At 40.8% G+C, this 23,258-nt stretch overlaps 1 protein-coding gene across 6 annotated transcripts in view; it reads right to left on the bottom strand.

Moving 5' to 3' along the window:
- The window catches only part of MBP (myelin basic protein), a 115,610-nt gene extending 93,255 nt beyond the window's left edge, over positions 1-22,355 (bottom strand). The window contains exon 1 of one of the 6 annotated variants that reach the window (XM_071737032.1): positions 22,065-22,355. The gene's annotated coding sequence lies outside the window, so the exon portion shown is untranslated. Of the gene's footprint in view, positions 1-2,271; positions 2,411-2,453; positions 2,819-21,445; positions 21,515-21,544; positions 21,656-22,064 lie in introns of those variants that run through there. The other 5 variants (XM_071737026.1, XM_071737027.1, XM_071737030.1 and 2 more) reach the window with 5 other exon arrangements.
- Between the last annotated feature and the right edge of the window lie 903 nt (positions 22,356-23,258).

Genomic DNA, 23,258 nt, shown 5'->3' with positions numbered 1-23,258 from the left:
TAAAAGCATGGGATTTTCAGAAATCTTGCCTCAGCCCAGCTAAGGATAGCCCAAACTTGATTACAGACAGCATTTTGTAAAAACAAAATGAAATTGCTAAGCAACATATTTATTTTCTGTAGCATAAGTCTCTCTTGTTTTTTCTATTCATATTCCTTTGACCCACTCCACTCCTTTCTGGAACACAATCAGCCTCATGCTACTTGTTAAGAAAAAGAAAAGATAGGATTTTAAAACAAATTTCTCAACAGGACTTTTCTGCTTCCTTTCACAAACAGACAAATGCCCACCTGAGGTGACTTAGCATACATCCATATCTGTACTCCCTGATTTAAACACAACCAGCAATGATTATAGTCAAATGCTAATGGCCACATGCTTACTGTTTGTCTTCAAAACACTAGATTAGTGGAGCTCTGTGACCTCTATGCCAATTCACCTGCAGGGCCATAAGGAAATTCCCTTAAATCACCTCCACTTCAAAAGAGAGGCCAGTGCATTTGATGGGGGAGCTAAGTACCAACCCAAAGTTCTGGAGCAAGGTACAGATGTCCCCAGCTGTCCTGGTTTGGGCCAGGATAAAGGTGATTTTCTGTCTTGTACTTTTGCTTTCAGCTAAGTCTCTTGTAAGTAGTTGCACTTGCTGAAATTAACAGCAAGTTTCTCAGACAGTGTGTGTTTCTAGGACTGATAACACTTGATGTTTATAGTTACTGCTAGAGACTGGTGTGCAGAGCCAAGGACACTGCTCAGCTCTGAAGAAAACATAAAGAGGTCCCACCTGCATCCCTCCTTTGGGGAGGAACAGACAAGATAGATGCCAGAATTGACCAAACAGAGTATTCCATCCCATATACGTCATCCTCAGTATAAATTTGAGGGATCACGAGGGCCAAGCCAGATTTCCTGCTTCCAGCTTCCGGCTGCCTGCCCTTCCTGCCTTTCCTGCTTCCTTTCCTTCACCCCGGCATCCTGGAAGGATCCCGTCCGTTTGTCTGCCTGTGCTCCTGATCCATGCCAGCCCTTATCCGTGTGTTCCTGCCTCCAGTTCCCAACTGCTGCTGACTCCAGGAGTCCAGCCTGGACTTTCCCAGAGCTGCCCTGCAGCCTCGGTGGTGACGTGAGAGCTATTGGGGGAAAGGGGGGAGGAATGTGGTATCCCTTTTCTTGTATATTTGTATATATTTATTAATTTTTCCTATTTATCATTACTGTTTCATTAAAGTTGTGTAGTTTAGTTTCCAACCCATAAGTCTCTCTCCCTTATTCTCTCTCCTTTCTTATCCGGGAGGAGAGAGAGATTAATAGAGAGCGTCTGTTACTCGGTTTAATTGCCGGGCCAGTGTTAAACCGTGACACCAGCACATCCAAGCACTTCACTATGCCATTGCTTCTGCCTGCTGCCCATCTACCCCAGCATCTACACCTCATGGGCCTGGCAAATCATGGATTTCCCTGTATGTCCTCTACACCCTTCCTGAGATACTTGTGCCTCACACCTATTCCTAATCTACACAACAGAGAGGACCCCAAATGCATCTAATGTCCACATCCCTTGACCTTATACCAAAAAGGAAATGTTGCCCTCCTATGAAATTTTTATCTCAGTCACTAACATCAAGAGGTTTGCTTACTTTAATACATACTGTCTATAACACACAACACCAGAACAAAACAGGCTGGTTATTTTTATCTGTTGGAGGACTGTTAAGTGTGCATGGCATACAAACCGAGGAGCAAGGATCATTTTTTCCCAATCCCTCTGAAAAGGATCAGACACATAATTATTGGTGATTTTTTTCCTAGCACCAGTGTGCTACAGAGACAAAATTTGACACTGCAGCAACATAAATTATCTGATGAAAAAAAAAAAAAAATCAAAAAACCCCTGACAAATAAAACAACAACAAAAGAAACCCACAACCAACCCAGAACAGCAAAAGATATGTCAAGAATGGCTAAGAGAGACATACCATAACCTTGTTCCATATATTGCAAAGATATAGACTTTGCAAAGATGTAGACTCCTAAGACTTTAATTCCCCATTATCATTGTTTCTAAAGCACTGTATTTCCTTTAGGAGTACACCTCCACAGCTGTGAACTTTGCCTCTCAGCCTCAATTAGTCAAAAACGAAAACTCATGTCTTAAAGTATTTTTTAAAAAGATAAACCAGCACACAACATGTAGCATAAATGCAGTATTAACCAGGAAAAAGAGAAATTCAAATTCAAATCATGGAGAATTTCAGGCCAAAGTAATAACCTTACCAGTAGCAGAGAGGGAAAAGCACAGAGCAACCACAAAACCACACAGACGAGAATCGTGATTTGTTCCTTGGAGACTTTAAGGTTTTGATATTAAGGTACTCTGAATTCGAACAAGACCTAACATCTGTTTTCACATAAAAACGAAAAGACACCATGAGAATAAGATATAGTTGAAGACTCACATTTTGTTTCCTGTTCTCTGCTCAGGAAAACACGTGCTCTCTAACGGTGAGTGGTATATTCTCCCTTTTTAAAGCGAGATAGGTCGCCTGAGCTTCCCACAGCCCCTTTGATGAGCAGCATTTCATTAGCACATAGCAGCAACTGATGACAAAATGCACACCTGCAGTTCTAAATGCACATGCAACAAAGGCACAGTATGCTGGCTCTTATCTTCCCTTATCAACAGGCAGATACATGGGACAAGATGATTCACCCTCTCCAGACACCGTTACTTTAAGTTTGCTGTGAGAAAACACTGAGCCGCTACATCCTTCTAAGTTAAATAACTCTACTGAAAAGAAAAAAACAAAGCCTCTTTCTCTGCCCAGTTTTCTCTCTGACTGCTGTCTATGCATACTGTAAACATATAAATCAAGAGATTGGTTTCCTGTAAATGCACTTCTCTTACATTTGGCATAAATATTGATATTATGAAATGGTCTGACTTTCACCATACTCCCTCTTGGCTCAATGTCTCTCCCTTCCCATAAACACATTGCTAAACAGGCACAAATCCCAATCTTTCCTTTCTGACATGAAAAAAAAAGAATCCTTAACTATACGCTTGTATTTCTCACTTTTTGTGCATTATGTTTCTCACTGCTTTTTGCCTTCTCTTTTACTGGCTTGCATTTCTGAGGGTTCACACATGAGATTATGCTCTGAAAGTAATTTTTAAAATAATTTGATGAAGATTTAGTCTTCTGTATTTTCATTTGTGAGTATGGTTAAGACATGTAACAAGATTCAAGGTTCATGTGACAGTCTCCTGACAGCTTACTATTACTCACAATTCACTAGCACAAACACAGATGAGACAATTCTCAGTTCTCCAGTTTAAAATGGTTGCCCATGCAAGTTGCAAGTGACATCTCATGAAGTTTAAGAAAGGATTTGTAAAAAAACAAACAAACAAGCAAACAAAAAAAAACCTTGTGCTTATTAATGGCCACCTGGAAACACAGACACTAGGACACCAGTTTGGGATCTTCCCTGGCTATGATACGATGGTTTGCTTTCCCTTCAGAACAGGGAAAGCAAAAATGTTTTTTGCTAAGGATAACTGTGTACCTGATAAATAAATAAATCTCCTTTTCAAACAGAATTTTAGTCTAGGTGTTTTGGGCTCTAGTTGATTAGGTCAGAGGCTCAGCAAGTTACAGCCACTAAGCTGTGAGTTGTTGCACTTGGAATTTTAAATAATTAATTAGTAATTAACAGCCAGCCTGGCACTGAAATCTGCATGAGAAACCACTTAAGTCTTTAAATCACCCTGATGCAGTTACTGTGCTTGTGTGCTTCTTCAAATATGCTTTCAAGTACTCAAACACTGCCTCATTTTATCTAAATCCTTAATTTAATGCACTAATGGTGCTTTCCCAACCTTTCTCCAGGCTAAGTACAAAGACAGTATAAATAGTTATTACAGAATTACTATTGAAGAGAACAATGACAGACCCAGGGAAAAATTGCTATTTGAACATGAGAATGTACAAAATGTACACAAGACAATTATTTTCCCTTCTTTCGTTACAAAGAAAATCAGACTGTTTATTTCATGTTAGAAGGAAGACAAAAGGATGCGACAAGCCAAATGCTTGTTTCTTAAGCAGATTTTCCAATTCAGTTCACCATTTACGCCAAATTCAGTGTACAAAGAAAGACAACAAAATCTGGCAACATGTCAAAACACTGCAGTAAGAAAAAATGTATTTCAGGAAGGAGACCAGCACTGTATTCGCTTTTATGTATTTATAATTCAGTATGATTTTAATCATATTTCATGATTATATCAAAATACACTTCAAATCCCCTATATGAGTAAAAGTTAAGTAAGCATATATGCAATATTCATATCACTCATCACAGGAATATCTTGCTTTTGAAGAAATTGTATTTGTAAAGTAGGGGGATGAAGTATTTTATTGCTAACTAAATGTTTTTAGAAGAAGAAAACCTTTGAAATACCATCATTAAAATCCAGACAGGGTGCACAGCCTTTGACTAAGAGCAGGTCTCCTTCCAGACAGGGTGCAAAGACAGCAGGGAAGTTCCTTCCCTAAAGGCCTTGCAACCTTAAGTATGCAAAACAGTTGAGTAGTGGGTAAACCTTTCTCCCATCTTACAGATACAGAATGATGGCAGAGATAAGGTAGGGGCGACATGTGAAAAAGTACTTACAGCCCACTTGAGAAGTTCAGACAGACAGCAGACATTAGAAACTTAAAACCCAGAGAACTGTAATCCTGAAAACCTGTTCTAAACTACTACATAATGCCAGGGTTTGTAATCACAGCTGACACCTCCTTTCTTCTTCTACAAGTGCTTCACGGAGTTCAAGTTCTGCCATCAGTCACACAAAACAACTCTCCAGCCACAATGACACAGCCAAGCAGCAACACATGATTTTGCATCAGAACCTCATCAATATACAATGAGTTTATTACTCTGCCACCTCAGGCCTTAACTCAGCAGACTTCCTCAGACACAGAAAATGCTAACCATCAGGCTCAGGCTTATCACAAGACCAAGTGGAAACCACTGTAACACCCCCTTCCCTGCCTTGTTTTAAACAGCTATAGCAGGAGGTCACCCATATTCTTAGATAATAAGCTTGTGATTAGCATGCTCACCCAGGATGTGGGAAACCAGGGATCGTTTCAGAAGATACTAAGGGGAAAGATCAGTCTGACTTGATCACAGGATAACAGTGAGTCACCACTGTGATCTGACAGGGGAAAATAAAAACAAAAAAAAAAAAGACAAACAGACCTACTTTGAATTATGAGGGGATATTTCCATTCAAGACAAGGAAAAAATAATGTCATAATAGCATAACCTCAGCTGAAGACAAGGCACAATTCTGGTCAGCCATATTTAATAACATGAATGTTTTACTAAAACTGGTGTGATGAAGATGAGAGCAACAGAAGACAGTTACACAGGGATAAGACAAAAAGGCTAATTACACATCAAGCATAACCAAAGCTAAATGAATGTGTGAGAAGAGGAGAAAGATACACATTGTCCACCATCTAAACATTAGAGCAGGGCTCTGAAAAAAGAGAGCCTTAAACCTAGGTACTTCTAGAAAGCAACAATGTGACTTCTGTATTTCAGAGACTGGGAAATGGCTTGGTTCTTACCGTGGCAGAACAGCCCCAAATGACACAGGTGACTCCTTTTGCCTTAGGATATTCCTATCCATGATTCTAGATGCTATATATACCTGAAGCATTGCAGGGAAGGGAAGGAACAGAGAAGGACTACCTTTTGCTGAATCTGTTCAGATACTGATGACTTACTTTATAAAAAGATTTTTTTAAAAGTCAAAATAAAACCACAAAACCAGTGGGACACCCTAGAAAGAGGGAACAAAAATGAAATGTGCTAGTTTTTAGCCAGATGAGTTTCACTGTGGTGTGGAACACTGAACAAATAGACTTTTTATGCCCCATTGAGAGTTCACTGATGAGTTCCTTTTCATCCATTTTATCCTTTATCAATATACAGTATGGGGAAACTGCAACTCTCTGCACAAAGACAAACATCTCCTGAAGAAAGGGACTGTCACTCCAGCTCAACAGCCTCCACCTTTGCAGCTTGCTCCTGGGAGTAGGAAATGCAGGTCTGAACCCTTTAGGAAAGAGGCAGATCTGATCTCCATCTCAAACATGCCATGGTAGGGTCTTGGCTAGCCAGCTCTTCTGCAAGTTTGTGGGCATTTGCCTTCAGGAAAGGGTTGAGAGACACAGACACAAACCCCACACCTTGTGCCTCAAAGCTCTGGGAACAGGAACAGCAGCATAACACACTTTGGATGGTTGGTTATGCCGGATAATAATCAGAGACATAATTTTCAGCAAGATAGACTAGGGGATTTATGGAAGGCTTGTCAAGCCACTTTAGTCCCCTTCTTCCCCCAAATCATCTGCAAATTGACTGCTCTTTTCATAACATTCCATCAAGACTAAATTCCAAAATAGTCCTTAAAATCCCCTCCCCTTCTTGGGATTCTGCAGTAAATGCTCTACCATGGTAAACCAATAAGGAATAGTATTTCTAGTCTTTGAGTGACACTTTGTAATCACACACATACAACAAACCCTCCAACAGTAATATTTAAATTTGTGTGCATTGTCTTTCATCCCACACCTTAATAGAGTAAAACCTTGCAGAATAGAGGTATGAGCTGCTGGTGCAGCTGAATTTCTTGCTTTCCCACCTCAAACAACATCCAACCTGCTGCTCTCAACTCTGTCTACAGCACTCTCAGGCAAGAACAGTTCATAGCACTAAAAGTGTAGTCATTGATGTTACTTTACACGATACCTAGATCAAAACCTAGGTGTTCTTTAACACCTATGTGCATGATCTATGAGTGAAAACAATGTTATTTCTAGCTAATGTAGTGTCTTAATCAAACCAGTTTTCATTGGTATTATAAGGCGTCAACAGTTGGTAAGCAATGACGCTATACTGACAGCTTTTAACTGGTTTAAAAACCTTTTTAAATTTAATTTTATTTTTAGTGGAAATCCAGCTATTCTAAGTTAGTGGTTATGACTTGTTTGAGATGTTGCAGCTGGAGCCTTTTGCTCCCAAATACATAGGTGATAATTCACAGGCAGAACCAGTCCTTTCTGTATACCAACACTGCCCAGCTGTTGCCCCTAATATTTAGTCTGTGGCCTTTTAAAATCTTACAGTGATTCTGAATCACCGAACTTGCCCTTCCAAAGCTAATGCTATAGTTTCAATCACTATCTTCTACTGGTGCATCTTCTAAGTCCCATACATTTCCATTTTTAAGTATCTATTAGTAAATCCACTGCTGGTTTGGTCTTTGAGCATCTGCCAAAGTTAATGCCAATATCCAAAACAAAAACAAAGCAATGCGAGGAACAAAAAAATGTTTTCCCCATGCATCATCTTGAAGCACACAATATTCACTTAGAAAAAAACCCAACAACACCCTGGTCAAAAAACCAGCTCCACCCCCAAACCACAGGCTTCAGAGTATCTGGAAAGGATGTTTAAAAAACAAACTCAAAGCACTGCAGACTGAGTATGTTTAAAGTTGAGCAAAGTGGAAAGTGATTACCACCAAAACCCACTCTTTTTGTTTTGTTTTTAACATAGCTTCATGTAAACATTTCATCAGTTTAGATACATCAGAGTTCACTAATATTCACTCTTAAATTGAATCAGTAATGCACATAAATTTCCCTTATATCCATATCCATGTGATATATGAACTGTATCATATGAATAGCCAGTCCTAAAGCACTTAAAACTTCACTTAAAATTGGTTGTCTGCTGGAATGGAGGTTTGCAGATCGCACCACAAATGCTTTCTCAAATGCCACATGGGGAAAGGTATAACCAGAATCAAAGAATAAACATATGTATAATGGAATGAGATGCACAGCAATGCCAGGCCCATTGGGACCAGAACATGAACAGGATGATAAAATAATAGTATCACAACACAGCAGATACAAGGGCACCCAATAATTTTGGTACCGATTACTATTTTGCTTATTTCAAGTCATAACAATCCTGCAATACCAGTATTTTGCTCATCACTTGCTCATCCTTTGCATGCTGCAGCCTGCCCAGGCCCAAACACAATCCAGAAGACACAATTTTTCATGCTCCCCTTCCCCCAGCCTGCCTGACCTTATATTATAAATCACAGAATCACTGAACACCAGGTTGGACAGGACCTCAAGGATCATCTGATCCAACCTTTCTTGACAAACGCATGCTCCAGAAAAGATGGCCCAACACCCTGTCCAGCTGCATCTTCGAAGTGTCCAGTGCTGGGGAATCTACCTCTTTCTCGTGGAGAGTATTCCAGTGGCTGATTTTTCTCATCATGCCATCTTCTCTTGGCTAGAAACATTGTATGTCACATGTCAGTGCCACTCAGCATTCTCTTCAGTCTGAACTCTTTAATTTCCCCTTAACTTTTTTTTTTTTTCTTTTTTTTTTTTTTTTTTTCTTTTTTTTTTTTTTTTTTTTCAGGCGAACAGGTACTAATTGTGTGACTTGCCTGCTTCAGGCTCTTTATTATGGATTTCTGTAGAGACAGAAATCACAATCTCTCTAATGAGGAGCTAGAGCAAGCCTTGTTCTTTATGACAGGGGTTGAAGTGAAACAATTTAAGTGTATCTTTTAGTTTCACTTAACGATACCTTAATTTTCAGGAACTTCAGTGATACCAGACCTCATAAAAATGGTATTCGATGTAAAGTTGGACCATTTGATGAGAAGTGACCGTATTTTTATAATAATGGTGTAGGAGTGGCAATTTTAGTAACAACAAAGATTGAAATCTGTTCATCAACTTCAAAGCACAGTGTTATCAACCAAATGTGAATAAGAATAATTTCAAATATTTCTGAATGGCAGTAAGCTTCAAATAAAGAATACTAAAATGTTTAAAACAATAAATGACAAGCAACTTATGCAACTGACACTACAAGAGGAATTTTTATACAAACAGAATGTAATTATAAGCTGGAATTGAGTAAACATACTCTAAGCCAATGCCTGTCTCAATCAACAAAAAAATAATAATCACAAGATGGTTCAGTCCCACAAAAAGGCATATGCAGAATAAACTTTAAATATTTAAACCAGTGTGACGGCAAATATTAACATCTTAAAATCTTCCATACCTTTGATCTTACTTATGTGGGTGGTCTTTCCTAACACAAGCAAACCCACCGAGGACAACTGTAATATTTTGCATCATGAAGACACTGCAAAACCAGCTTTCATGCTGTCTGTGCCAGTATTAATGCTGTAATGCATGAGTGATTATGAACTTACTCAATTACTCTCTTTTGAAAGCCCTGGTTGTTTCTCTCAGGTTAAAGTACAGAGCTGTCTGATTGTGAAATACCTTTAATCATTTGGCCATCTTCAAATCTAATATTCTACCGATGCCATATTCTCATGTTAATCTTTCATTTGCAGTGATTAATCCACTAAGCTGGGCAAAAGGAAAATGTTATTTTATACTTCACAAACAGTAATAGCATAAAAATAGCATAAAAACAGGTTTATAAAATATACAAGATACCAATACTAGAGGTAAAAATATGAACTTATGTATCTAAAACTTGTTATGGAAGTACTGTTTACCTTATAGAATCTGACTTTTTCCCTGCTATGCATTTTTCAGTCTCAGTTTCAAAATCATCAATATGATTTAGGGATGCATGTAAAATTGAGTTTAAATACTGGCAATGATTTGCAGTCCATAATGATTTTTTTTCTAAAATATATGAAGTCTTAATGCAATTCAGTACTATTTGAAACATTAAAACAATGAGATTATTAGACATGCCATTTAAAACATATTATGGAAGCTGTGGTTCTAATAATTTACTGCTGACAAGATTGTTACTGGAATATTTCTAAACTGTAAAATCTAACTCTTAACATTCTGTTCAGCTACTGGTCCTGGAGAAATGTTTCATTAAGCGTATTTATAACCTTACTCCCAAGATGCTTTTCAGAGACTAAATAATAACGAAATTAATAAAGATTAAAACCTCAACCAAAATTTACGTTTGTACAGCATGAAACTCTAAGGACAACTATCATAACATGACAAAATTATTTTGATACACCATGAACTACACAGGCTGATCACTGTTCATCAAGAATAGAAAGAGTTCAAAAATTACACATTTGAACTAGTAAGGCATGTGGTGCCAATAATAAAAATTGGCAAATGAGAAATAATAAATCCCCCCCAGAAGTCATTGTGAACTTAGTGCTCAGTACCATGCAGTTCTTCTTACTATGTATTAAAGTTTTACAGCTTTAATGTGGGCCTTACTGCATTTGAGGTTTGCTGGTGTTTTCCAAAGACCACTTAAAAATTATAAGTAATAAGATAATATTGAAAAGGTGATAAGACAAAAAAAAAAGAAGCCACCACATGACTGGAGAAGTTTTAAATGCATATCCGCAATAATGACAACAACAACAAACTTTAAGCTCATGTTAGAATGTACACAGAGATTATTCACATGCCCTCTCACTGACACCTGCACATGTGTTTCTTTTTATTATCAATCTAACAGCAAGATTATGGAACTAAATCAATATAAAAGAGAATTCAAGCCAAAGCCCGCTGGCTATAAGCTGATTACCAATACAGTGATCAAACCAATATAATTATTAAACTTACTGTCACTTTTGTTGCCACCTTCCCTTCTTGCAAATTCCTCAAACACACACAGGGAGTAAGAACCACTCTAGCAACAACATCCTGTTCCTAACAAGCTTGTTCCCCCAGGTGACATGAAGTCCTAACTCATTCATCACCACATTCCCAAGATGCAGGTGCTCCATCCTGTGACCAGCATGCACTGACTCACCTGCAGATGGACAACAACGAGGAATCCAGAGCAGGGAGGGGATTATACACAGGTTACTAAATCTTAGGGATCACTAGAAAAGAAAGCATCACAGTCCAGACTAATTGTTTCTTAGTCTGGTCCCACAGGATGTTCAGATTTCTGGCATAGGAAGGAGAAGGTGGTGGGAATCACTAGCATGGGTTTGCCAAGGTTAAATCAAGCCTGACCAATATGACTGCCCCCTGTCATAAAATGACAGGATTTCAGGAGTATAATCTACCAAGATTTTAGCAAGACTCAGCATCTCCTGCAGCTTCTCTGCATGGGTAGACTATTAGGCGATAAAAACCCTATCTCCACCATTAGGCTCAAAGAGTAGCTGTTAATGGTTCACAATCTGCCCATAATCTGGTTGGATTATGTCCAGATAAGAAGTGGACAGGTTAGTGCCCCTGTGCTGTTTATTATTTTTAACGGTGACCTGTCCAGGTGTACAGAATGTACCTCAGTAAGCCTGCAGACACCACCAGACATAGGAGTGCACCTGATACATTGGAAGGTAGGGTTGCCATTCAGATTATTTAGACAGGGCTGAGAGAAATGTCATGCGATCACAGCCTGAAGACTGACTTACTGAAAATGACCTGGGGGTCTGGGACAGCAGTAGGTTAGGCACCAATCAGCACCCCACCTGATAAAAGAGCTAACAACATCCCAGCTGTAGCAACAGAAGCACAGCCAGTGGGCTGAGGGAAGCAATTGTTCTGCTTCATGCACCATCCAGGACTCTACTGTCTGAACTACCAGGTCTGCTTTTGTATATCCCCTGTGATATACATCAGTCAACTAGAGCAAGTTGGGTCCAAGTCCACAAGGACAGCTGGCAGATGTAGCACATGCCCTGTGAGGGGAGGATGAAGACACTGGGGCTGACCATCCTGAAGAGGCTTTGGAGCATCCAACAGACACTTTCCAGTGTCCAAAAAGCAGATTACTGAAAGGTGCATGGAGGTGAGAATGATGTCAACTAAAACTAAGGCATTTATAGATATTTATAAGGGGAAATACATAGATATTTACAAGGGGAAAATATAAACTATGAGGATAATCAAGCATTGGAACAGATGCACCCAAATACAGTAGACTATCTGTTCTTGGAGATTCTCAAGATCCAACCATAGCCCTAAGCAGCCCAGCCCAGTGTTGCACATGATCCAGCTTTGGGCAGAAGGATGTTCTGTAAGTCTCTTGAGACCTCTTCTAACCTCAATGAGCCCACAAATCTCTGTTGGAATTGTGTACATATATTAAGCAAAGTATGCACACTTAGACACAAGGCTTTAAAGAAGAGAAACTTCAAGCATACTCAAAACCTGCTGTGCAAATGACCTATGTGCTTGCAGCGAATTGAATGCCTTCATTATTCTCTGAATTCTATGCACATAGGCAGACCAAAAAAAAAAAAGAAAAAAGAAAAAAAAAATCACATATGCACATTATTTATTCAATCATGTGAGTGACAAGGGCCCCACGGATCATCTCCTTCAAAAGCTACTTGACTCACTGAGCCAAGAAGATGGAACAACCTTAACCACAACTCATCCAAAATTCACTTGGTCAGACTGCAGTTATGGGGCAGGGTGAGCCTCCAAGACCAAAAGCTAATTATAAAGAAGCGACTACATGTAGAGCACACACTTCATGGCTGCTACATCAGTCCCTAATGGTAGAATATAAACAGAAGTTAAGAACTCTGAATATGTCACTCAGCATTTAAGTCAAGGAGCATAATTTGATTGTTGCTGTATGTTGATTGTGGTAGGTATGTTTTACCCAGTTGGACAAAATAATACCCAGAGATGAAATGTACAAACCATTTACCATACAAGGCCAGTAAGAAGTAATGGGAAGCATTTTGCAACCCTTCTCATGCTTTTTAGAGACACACAGAACTATTCCTTGTGGCTACAACTCCAGCCTTAGAACTCAATTTTTTCATATAGTGCTTTCATTAGTGAAAAAGGTTGTGGCATTCAGGAGTTAGAATTTAAAAAAAAAAAAAACCAATAACCACACCACCACGTACAAAGCTTTTTACCACAGCAGGAGAATACAGTATTTCACAACATCAGTATTTACAAGTCAGCCAAAATTTAATAGGAACATTATCATCATTACCAGTCCTGTATTTGGCTGAAAAGCACAACTTTTTCTTGAGATTATAATATGAGTTCTTACCCATCTAAAAGGAGTATTTTTCTGAAAAACAAAACCAAAGTGAAATTATTACTTACCCTCCAGGTAAGCAGTGCTGAGTCAGGCTTTGCTGATAAAAGCTATGCAGAAGCTTATACTTACCTCTTCTCCCCGAACAAGTCAGGGCAAAGTAATAGCACAGATAATAGATTACAAAAAAAACCAAAAAACAAAAAAACCCCACAACAAACAATCAAACAAGCTAGAGTGTTTCTATTTGTAGAAGCTACACACCTTGGTTAGCAAGAAGTCCCTCAATATGGTAACTACCATCATTTGAGGAAGGAGTCTAAAAGTTAAAGGCCCAACAAGAGCAAAAGTAAAAAGTAATTTCAATTGTTTTCCTCTAAGCCAGTTCCAGCTACCTGAGCACAGATTAAGCAAATAAAACCCCATGAATAAAACATCACTGGTTTGTTATCATTCTACTTGCACAAAAACAAAGGGTGAGTTAACAGCAAGGCTGAGTCAAGAAATGTAAAAATGTCCTGCTCATCTTTGCTATCACCAGTTTTGCTGATATATGAAACACTCCAGGCAACCATTTCCACAGCATTTCACCGCTGTCTTTTGGTCTGCCTTTCAGGCACAGTGGGTTTGTTTGCTTGGTTTTTTTCCTTTGAACTAAGCAATGTAGAGATGAAAATGCCTGGAATCAAATTGCTGCATATTTTTCAGTGAACGTTTCACTGGACTGTCAGACTAAAATGCAATGTGTGTAATGTGACAGTACTTTGAGAGATTCATGTTTTCCTTCCCTTTTAGCTCTCTAGAATGGTGTGAGCTGTCGAAACACCAACAATTGCAACAAAATAAGGGTCAGAAAGTTTCCTACTATAGTTATTATATCATTCTTTATATTCATTATATATATCAATATATATATAATATTATATAATATATAATATATAATATATATATAATATATATATATATTATATATAATATATATTATATCAAACTTTGAGTGACACACCTATTTGCAAAATTACTACATCGTATTATTTCAGCAGTATTTTATCCCACCCCACAGATCCACTGAAAACATTGGCCAGTTATTTTCCTTGTTTGGGCTTTAGTTTTTGCTGCCATAGCTTTTGCAGTAACAGGTCACTTCTGGACTCGAAGTTGTACATCTGACCTTCACACAAAAAAAAAACCCAAAGTGGACCTGCAAATCCATCGTAATTCCTTCTTCTGTACTCCAAGGGGTTTTACTTTTGCCACTCCAAGCTTTGCCTATGCTAGATTTTCTTATGATATTCCAACATTACTTTTCACCCAGAGAATTAACAAGACCTGGCAAGACAGTTTAACTAAAGACTGTTTTTTTCAGAAACAGAAGAGGGATGCTGACATCAGGGAAGTAACAGGGACAGGGAAAGATATGTCAAAACCATTACAATGCATTACACAACATTATAAAGCAATATTTTGGTATTACCCAGAAGATGTTGCTCTCAAATGAGCTGAGAATCTAGGTTACTCAAGGAACTTGTCAACAATTTCAGGAACACTTAGTCAGTACTAAGGAAAGTTCAAATTATATTATGAAATATATCAGCCAGAACAGAAAGGCTGTGAGCTACGGCTACGCTGATGACACATTTAGGAATACACACTGATTGCAAGGCCAGAGGACAATGACAGCTGTCACTGGGACCCTCAGAATTGCAGCATTAAAAAAAATAAAAATAAAAATCTAGATAGTATCTTCATCAAGACACTAACCCAGCCTATACAAGGGCCGGGAAAAAAATGAGATTTGGCTAGTCACAGGGGACAAGGTAAAAGTGATACTGTTAGGTTGGTGAGAAAGAAAATTTTTAGGAGACAAGAAAGAACATTTCTACCATTTAAGCTATCCAACCCAAATTACCAACCTGAAGCCACTCTATCTTCTGTACAGGAAATCCATCTGGCAATGAAAACTGTACAGAAAACCAAGTAAAGGGTACAGCACAATTGTCCTTAGGACTCTATAAAGTTATTGTTACACTGGAATCCATGATGTTACTGTGACTGTTGTACCAGTGAAACACCTTTTGTTCCAAGGTGAACCTAACTCTGCATTAGCTTCTTACCACCATACCATACTTTGGCAATACTACACCTGGAAAGGGCTGATGGTAGATCCGTGGGCACAACAGAAGCAGCAGCTACACACTGTTCCCTGAAAGACCCCTGGATATTCAGAATACACACCTGAGAATGTCCAGACTATAACAGTTCGATTTATAACTGCAAAAAAATTAGCAGGACAAAGAGCTAAAGAGCAGGTGTATGTCAGGGCTTTCTGAATCTTTGGAAAACAAATATATTCCTATTGACAAAAGACACTGCTGTTGAACAATGCGAGTTATAAATCAAACCCCTTCCATTGCAAGTAGCCATTGTTTTCCTGGTCTTGCACTTATTCAAGACCACAATTTAGAAAACTGACCCAAAAATACAGCCAAGTGCAAGGAACACATTAGTATATTTGATAACAATGTTCCTTCTCCTGAAAAGTCTCTTTCAGAAAGCCAAATATTAAAAGCAAACATTAAAACCACATACAAGGGTTGTAAATGACACATAAATTTTCCCCAGAGGAGTTTTGTTATGTGTCTGTTGGGACAGATCTCTCACACCACCAAGCCTCTTTTTTCTAGTCTCCAAATTCCAAAGACAACTATAATTCCTCCAACTGCATTGTTTTACCTAAACCTTGTGAATTCTAAATAAGAAGTGTGCTAAGGACAAGCATATTTTCACTTGTGATCCAAAGACTCCAAGTCTTCAGCAGAAGTCAAAGATAATGCACCAGGTGAACACAAAAATACACTACATGCCTGAATTAATTTTAGGAATACACATGGGTGTTAATTTCCTTTTATTTTCTTTTCCCTCTTACTTTCTAGTAATGGGTTCCATCAGTTACTTCTTTCACCAATCTGGAAAGTCTTGAATTCAAACATTCCCAAATGTGTAAGTATTCCCAAAAGTTTAAGATACAAACTATTAAAAACTGCAATTACATACTAAAAAATTTGCAAGCCCAAAATTTTGCAAATACAAAGAAGTAAGATTTAAAAACAGTCTTTCCTTTCAATGTGAAAAATTAAACTGGTATAGCTGATACGTTGATCAAAACCTGCTGAAATTTAAAAAAAAAAAAAAAAAACCAAAAAACAAACACCAACAAAACAAGCCAACTATTGTACCTTCAGACAGTGTGTATGAAAAAGAGAGAAACTCTGATTTGATCAATCTTTTCAGTTTTATTGTTTTGCCTGTTTCTCCCCTTTGAAAGGCCTTACTAAAGCTTCAGCGAAAAAAAAAAAAATCAATGGTGAAGTAAAGATTAAAAAAATTAAGTTCTTAACTGAATTATTTCAAAATCCCTTTGGGACAGAATTAAAAAAATACTGGCTGGAAATCTCCATGTTATTTCTTGCTTTTGTCCCACTTGCCCTTTGCATGGGTTTTCCTGGGAGATGTCCAAGATGTACAGCTATTCCAAGAAACAGCTGAGATTTCACAGCTAGGGCAACTGATGCAAAAACTTCATAGGACCAGTCCTGCTCTGTATTAACCAAAGAGTTCTCTGATTATTTTTAACTGAGAATTTCAAGAAGTATAAAGATTTTTTTCTTTTCTGAATATGAGAAAATGGGAACATTAAAATCCTAATACTGCTGTCAGAATCTGCTTTAAGTATCTGCTATTTATAAATTCTTTAGCCATGAAAAAACGTTCATAACAGTTCTGAATCCTTTAAAGAAAACAGTAGCAAGTTGTATGTGAACCTATACAGAAAAGTTAAATGCAAGATGGTCAACCCTTTGCAGAAGGCTAAGCCTCTGCAAAGATCTTAACTAAGAAGATAAGGTACAGAAAACTGAGATGAGGGTGACTGGTATCTCCCGAGATCAAGAAAATATATTCTCTCACAAAAACCCAAAAGCCAAGCCCTGAAAACAGCTGGTAAAGCAAGAAAACATGAGTAGAATTTGTTCTTCAGAAAATTTAAACAAATTGCTAATCAAGTAGATAACTGACATAAAAATTAATTACTACTATACCCAAAAGCCCATGTAATACAGATGATATTTTAATGGTCATTAGATAATAGGAGAGAGCAATTTCTTCATGTGCAACTAATACATGAAAATAACCAGAGAAATGCATAGAGAATATCCTTAGTGATTTGAATGAAAAGATTAAGTAAATACAATTTAAAACTGAGTGTGACATAGCCTTTATTTAATGCCACTGAATATGTAAGATCAGACACTGTAACTGCCTCACTGGGGGTGAGCCACCAATTAATTTTTGTGCAACTCTTTCCAACCACAGTTAATTCTACAGTGCTTAGTGCAACTATGAACATCTTATCTTAATCTTTGGGCGGGCAAAACCCCTAGAGAATGACCTTTTGATGGTGTCATTTTAATTTATAACCTAGTGAGGATGACCATACTGTGTTCCTTCAGTTCGAAGGCAGCATTCCCATCTTGTCTCATCTGGGAGAGAACCATCTGCCTGCAGAATGATTATTACAGAGAGACCCAGAAACGAAGGCAACAATAATACAGTTCTAATGTCATTTCCACTGAAGTCAGCCACTGCCTTTGGCAACTGCATCGGACACTCAGAGACCAACTTGTTCATTTTATATCGATTATCTAATTAGGTTCAGATTAAGCAGTTTGTGCAGAAGGCTGGGTGCCCCATAAAAAAGGATATTAAGACAATGAATATGCAAATGAAGGATTGGAGCCCAGTGTTAGATATCTGAAATTCCAGTTGTACAGGTTATTTGAGCAGCCAAGCTCTAAAGCATACATACTTTTCCTGATTCTTCTTCCATTGGTTGCCTGCAGCAGGTCAAGGGAGGTGATTCTCCCCCTCTTACCTACTCCACTCCACTGGAGTACTGTGCCCAGCTCAGGAGCCCCCAAAACAAGGCGGCCATGGAGCTATTTCAGAGTCCAGAGGAGGGCCACAAAGATGGTCAGAGGGCTGGAGCACCTCTCCTGTGAGGACAGGCTGAGAGTTGGGGTTGTTCAGCCAGAAGAAGAAAAGGCCCTGGGGAGACCTTATAGCAGCCTTCCAATACCTGAGGGGGCTACAGGAAAGCTGGGGAGGGACTGTTAGCAAGGGCATGGAGTGATTTGACCATGAGTAATGATTTCAAACTGAAAGAGCATAGATATATATTTTTTTTCCTATGTATTAATTCAGGCTGCTTCAGAAATGACAGTGTCCTGGTGATATTTTTTCTTGGAGGCACCTAACAATCAGGACAACCATAATGACTTTTCCCATTTCCACTGTCAACAGAGAATTTTAAAGAAAACAGTCAAATGCCTGTTTTATAAAAGACTGTCTGTATTCAAAACTGTATCTACAGTTCCTGTCCAATGGCTGTTTATCAGTGGCATCCTTCATTTAAGAGCCTCACCACAGGAAGCAAAACACAGTTACAATGTGACATCAGGTCTGAGAAAAAAACTATTCAGGTAATTAACCACCACAGTACTAGGCACATCACCAGTGATCCAGAAAACTGTTCTATCCTTTAATCAGTGACAGCATTTACACTTTAAACCTGTATGCAAGGTCAAGAGTCTTAGGCTGCAAACTTTCCAGCTTTCTCCCCCACTAAACACTGGTGATGCTTTCAGTGCTTTAGCCAAATACTACATTTCATCCACAGTAGTCCACATATTGTGTTGATGTAAAAAATGGTTATACTCTCATCTAAAGTAAATCAATTTAGCTCCAGTAAACAAAAATTTGAAGCAAACTTCCTAGGCACTAGAATGTAAGCACTCATCTATCTTCACAGCACATTTTTTTGGCAGGTAAGAAGTTAACAGAAAACAGCATATCATTATTTAATGCTTAAAAACTTTGCTACTTCTGCTGCAACTAAGTATCAGATGTGTATTTCAGTTTAATCTGCCTTCTCTCAACAGCTTATAATGAAAGTGTTTCTTTAGTCATAACAATCTTGTAGCAAAGTAATTAGAGCCTAAACTGTAATGATATGTTTTATTTGATGGAATAAACAACTGAAGTGGCTATTTCAGCCATATGGGTAGTTTATATGGATTACTGAATAAAAACATCACACCAAAAAAACGCAAAACCAAACAAACAAAAAAACACAGGAAATTTGTGCATATGGAAGTACTGAGACTCAAACATCTATATTGCAAATTCTATGATCCTTTGAGCAGCTTGGAAAGAGAACACTGGCACTCCCACAGGACAGGTTACTCTCCTGCCTGATCCTACCATTACTTCTTTAGTTCTTTAGCGTGGTATAAACTCTCAATTCTGCTCTTCTCTACTTGTTATAAATCCAATGAAATTGACAACACAAACACATTACATTATATAGATTTTAGTGATTATGAATTCAAATCCATTTCACTGGGTTACATTAGAAGAGTATAAGACTGCCTTTTTTTTTTTTTTTTTTTTTTTTTTTTTTTTACATCATAACTATCAAGGGGGTTTTTTAGATCTAGAATGGAGTATCTATAGATGGAGCATCTCAGACTTGACTTTCTTGGAAAACGAACCATTAGCACAACTTTATGCTCAGGCCTTTGCAAACCAGAAACTGCCCTTTGGCCATCTTATTAGTGACTGATAATGTCAGTAAAGCATTCCATCTGGTTATATATTTCCTCAGATACCTTCCTATTATCTTCAGAAAAGTCTACACAGTTTCAAAAACTACTGTGTAAGACCAAATTAAAAAAAACAAACAGCAAACTTTGTGCCTGTAGGGCACAAAGGCAACACTCCTACCCAAAGGCATCCCTAAGCCTCAGCTGCCTAGAAAGAGGATTCTAAGGGAGCATCGCTGCAAGGTTTCCCTAGCATGGTCCTTGCTTGGCACCTACTCTTGAATACTACCATTAGAAACTTCATTATATCCTGTTCTGGCATTTTGAATGTTCTCATAGGCACTCTGTAGAATAATTCAGAATGCATACAGGCAGAGCTGATATAGAACACACAAAAAAAGCATATAATCCCTGATGCTTTAGAGCTTTGACAGACTCATACCAGTTATTATTAAATGCTCTAAAACCACCTACAGGCTTTAGAGAGCTGTTTCCTATACAGCCACCAACAGTTACCAAATCATTAACATAAAGCAAGACTGCTCTCCTACTCTTATGATTTACCTTGACTGACAGGGAGCACTTCCATATTCTTTTTCAAGGAATTTCAAGCTAGCTATATCAAGCCTTTATACACAACCACCCCACAATGTGTGGCTTAATTTGTTTTAATCTGTGAACTAACAGTACTCCCTAGTTACATTTACTTATCTCTGCATTTTAAAAATTATTAACAGATGTAACAGAAACACAGGGCAATCCACACTCTGTCTTGATCTAGCAATACTCAATTCTAGGCCCACTGAAAAAAGGGAAAGCTTCAGTATCCAGCAGAAAGCCTTTCTTCATATTTATTTTAAAATTAACATTACTCCAAACGTAGCATCTGTTATACTGATATACACACAAATGTGATGCTCAGAGGAAATACTACCGAGACTGACCTACTTAAAGTGACAAAAACCACACGTTTACATTCCTCTCAAGGCAAATCCTGCAGTGATTTTTCCGAAAGACCCCATGACTATAGGATGAAAGTACAGACCTGCAGCTAACACCCCCCCCTCCCCACGGAGTTATTCTGAACACTGCCAAACCCTCCACAGACACGGCACCACCTGAATACAGGTGACAGGGACACACACCAAAGGTACGGCATCTTCAAGCCATCCAAGCCAAGCCGGTATGAGAGAGGTGTGGGGGTCCCGGAGACAGGACCCCGGGGGACGCTGACTGGACTCTGGGCTGGAAACATCACAGGGGCAGCCCGCAGCCCCCCGGCCGGACACAACCCGCTCCCCTCAGAGAAACTCCCAGGGAATCCCTGAGAGGAGCCGGTGAGTGCAGGGACAAAGGAGGGGAGGAAGGACGGGGGGCAGCCCCGGTGGGATGACAGTGAGAGATACACCTGTCCCACTCCTCAACTCCCTGCCAGCGCTTGTCTCGCAGGTTTGCGCCGTGATGTAAAAAAAAGGAGAAGTTGTCCACTTCTGTTTAAAACTCGGGCACAACCACAATGTGAAACCGGAAGCCCGCGGCACCGACTTCGGGGCTGCCGGCCGGGACGCACCAGGCGGTGCCACCGCCCCCTCCCTCCCGCCCTCCTCCGCCTTATGTAACGCACTGGCGCAGCCTCCGCCCGGGTAGGGGCTGCCGCCCCCCCTCTTCCCCCCTCCCCTTACCCGCCCGCGGCGGCGGGGAGCCACCTCCATGGGGCATAGCTGCACCGGGTGGTTGTCCCCGCTGCCCTGACGGCTGTGGCTCGCCCTGTCTGCAAGTACCTGTCCCGGAGGCGGAATCAAGGTGCGGAGGGAGCCCAGAGGCCACCACCTAACGCTGTCCGTCTGTGCCGGTGTCACCTGCTCTAGGTGTCCCGCAGCACCGCCCGCCGAACCTTCCTCCTCCCCCCCCCCCCCTCCGCCCCGAAGCCGCCCCGCCGAGAAGGAGGGACGCGGGGCACACACGGCGAAGAGGAAGAGAAGCAAGACGATACGCTACCCCCTCCCCCCCAGCCCTACACTCCGCCCCGAGTGAACCCCTCGCTCTACCGCCTGCTTCTCCGGAGCGCAACAACAACAAACGCTGCGGAGCCCGGCGTGCGCGGTGGCCACGGCCCACGGCCCCGGTGGGAGTACCGGGGGAGGGGGGGGGGGGAGCTCGCAAGGCCCCCGGCCTGCCTTGCTCCCCTCCCCACACGGCTTCTCTCCGCGAAACCTCCCGGAGAGAAGGGAAAAAAAAACCCACAAAACCAAAAACCGACCCGCAAAATAATAAAAAAGAAAGGAGTAAATCACAACGCACCCCGCGTGTCCTCCTGGGCTGCGGCGCTCCGGGGGGTGCATGCAGCGGGGACAGACGAGGTGCGACAGGGCAACAGTACCCCTCTTCTACCCCTTTTCCCGTCCCTTCCACCCGCGGGGAAAGGCAGGGATGGCTTCAGGAGGGGCGAACCCTCCACTCCGCGCTCAGGAGCGCGCCCCGGTCCCCGCCGCCGCCGCACAACCGCGCCTCCTCCGCCCGCCGCCGAGCGAGCGGCTCGCCCAGCTCCGTCTCGGCGCTTCGCGGTTTCTTCCTTCGCTTTTTCCTGCCCCCAGCCCTCCCCTTGAAATCATGGGGGCTATCGACACGGCGCTGACACCACCCCCACCCCCCCCGTACCTGAGGGGGATACCCCCCCTCCCTACCGCCGCCCGCCCCTCGGCTGCCGCGCCGCCTGCAACCAGGAAGAAACAGCGGGCGAGGGCAGACGCCGCACCCCGACAGCGGAGGGGGGCAGGACGGGGGACCCCCGAAAGCGGGTTCCCCTCTCTTGCTGGGTAACAGGAAGGGAGTGAGTGGGCTTGGCCCAACGAGAGCTGGATGTGACCACGGCTCCGGACAGGCAAGCGGTGGCAACCTGCCTGCCCGGTCCGGCTGCTAGCACGCTGCTCTCCCCGGGCCTGGTAACTCGTCCCCATAACTTGGTCAGAGAGGTTTTGAATAAAGCTGTCATCTGGGGGGAGGTAGGGGGGGGGAAAGAAAGCTACTTTTAGACTCCAAGTTCTGCACCCGCAGTAGGCAACCAACTCCGTGCTTTGCTTGCCCTGATTATCCCAGGGCATAATTCCCCGTGTTCCGACGGGAACCGCACGCTGCCAGCGTGGGCTTCCTGCAGCCCCGTCCCTCCGTGTCACCTTAGTGTGAGGCACAGGTAAACCTCGACCACCTTCGCGGGAAGAAGTTTCGCAGCATGAACCCCTGAGGGTGGAGATGTTTGGAGTTAGAGGGAAGAGAAGCTGCTCTGTATTTGCTCTAGCTTAGGGGAGAGAGCAGTTTGCTTTTTATGAGTACTTTGGACAAAGAGTATTACTTTCAATTCTGTGCAAAAATGCAAAAGCATGAAGCAAATTTGTAGATGCTTTTGCTAGGAAGTCACTTTATTTGGAAGGTTCACTGGTGGTCACTGTAGTTATCCATTACACCTGTTAAGCGACTCATGTCTAAACTTCAACAGAT

This window comes from Heliangelus exortis, chromosome 2 (genome assembly GCF_036169615.1).
Source record: "Heliangelus exortis chromosome 2, bHelExo1.hap1, whole genome shotgun sequence".
Taxonomy (NCBI): domain Eukaryota; kingdom Metazoa; phylum Chordata; class Aves; order Apodiformes; family Trochilidae; genus Heliangelus; species Heliangelus exortis.
The sequence above is the reverse complement of the archived record's forward strand: the minus strand, read 5'-3'. Positions and strand labels throughout refer to the sequence as shown.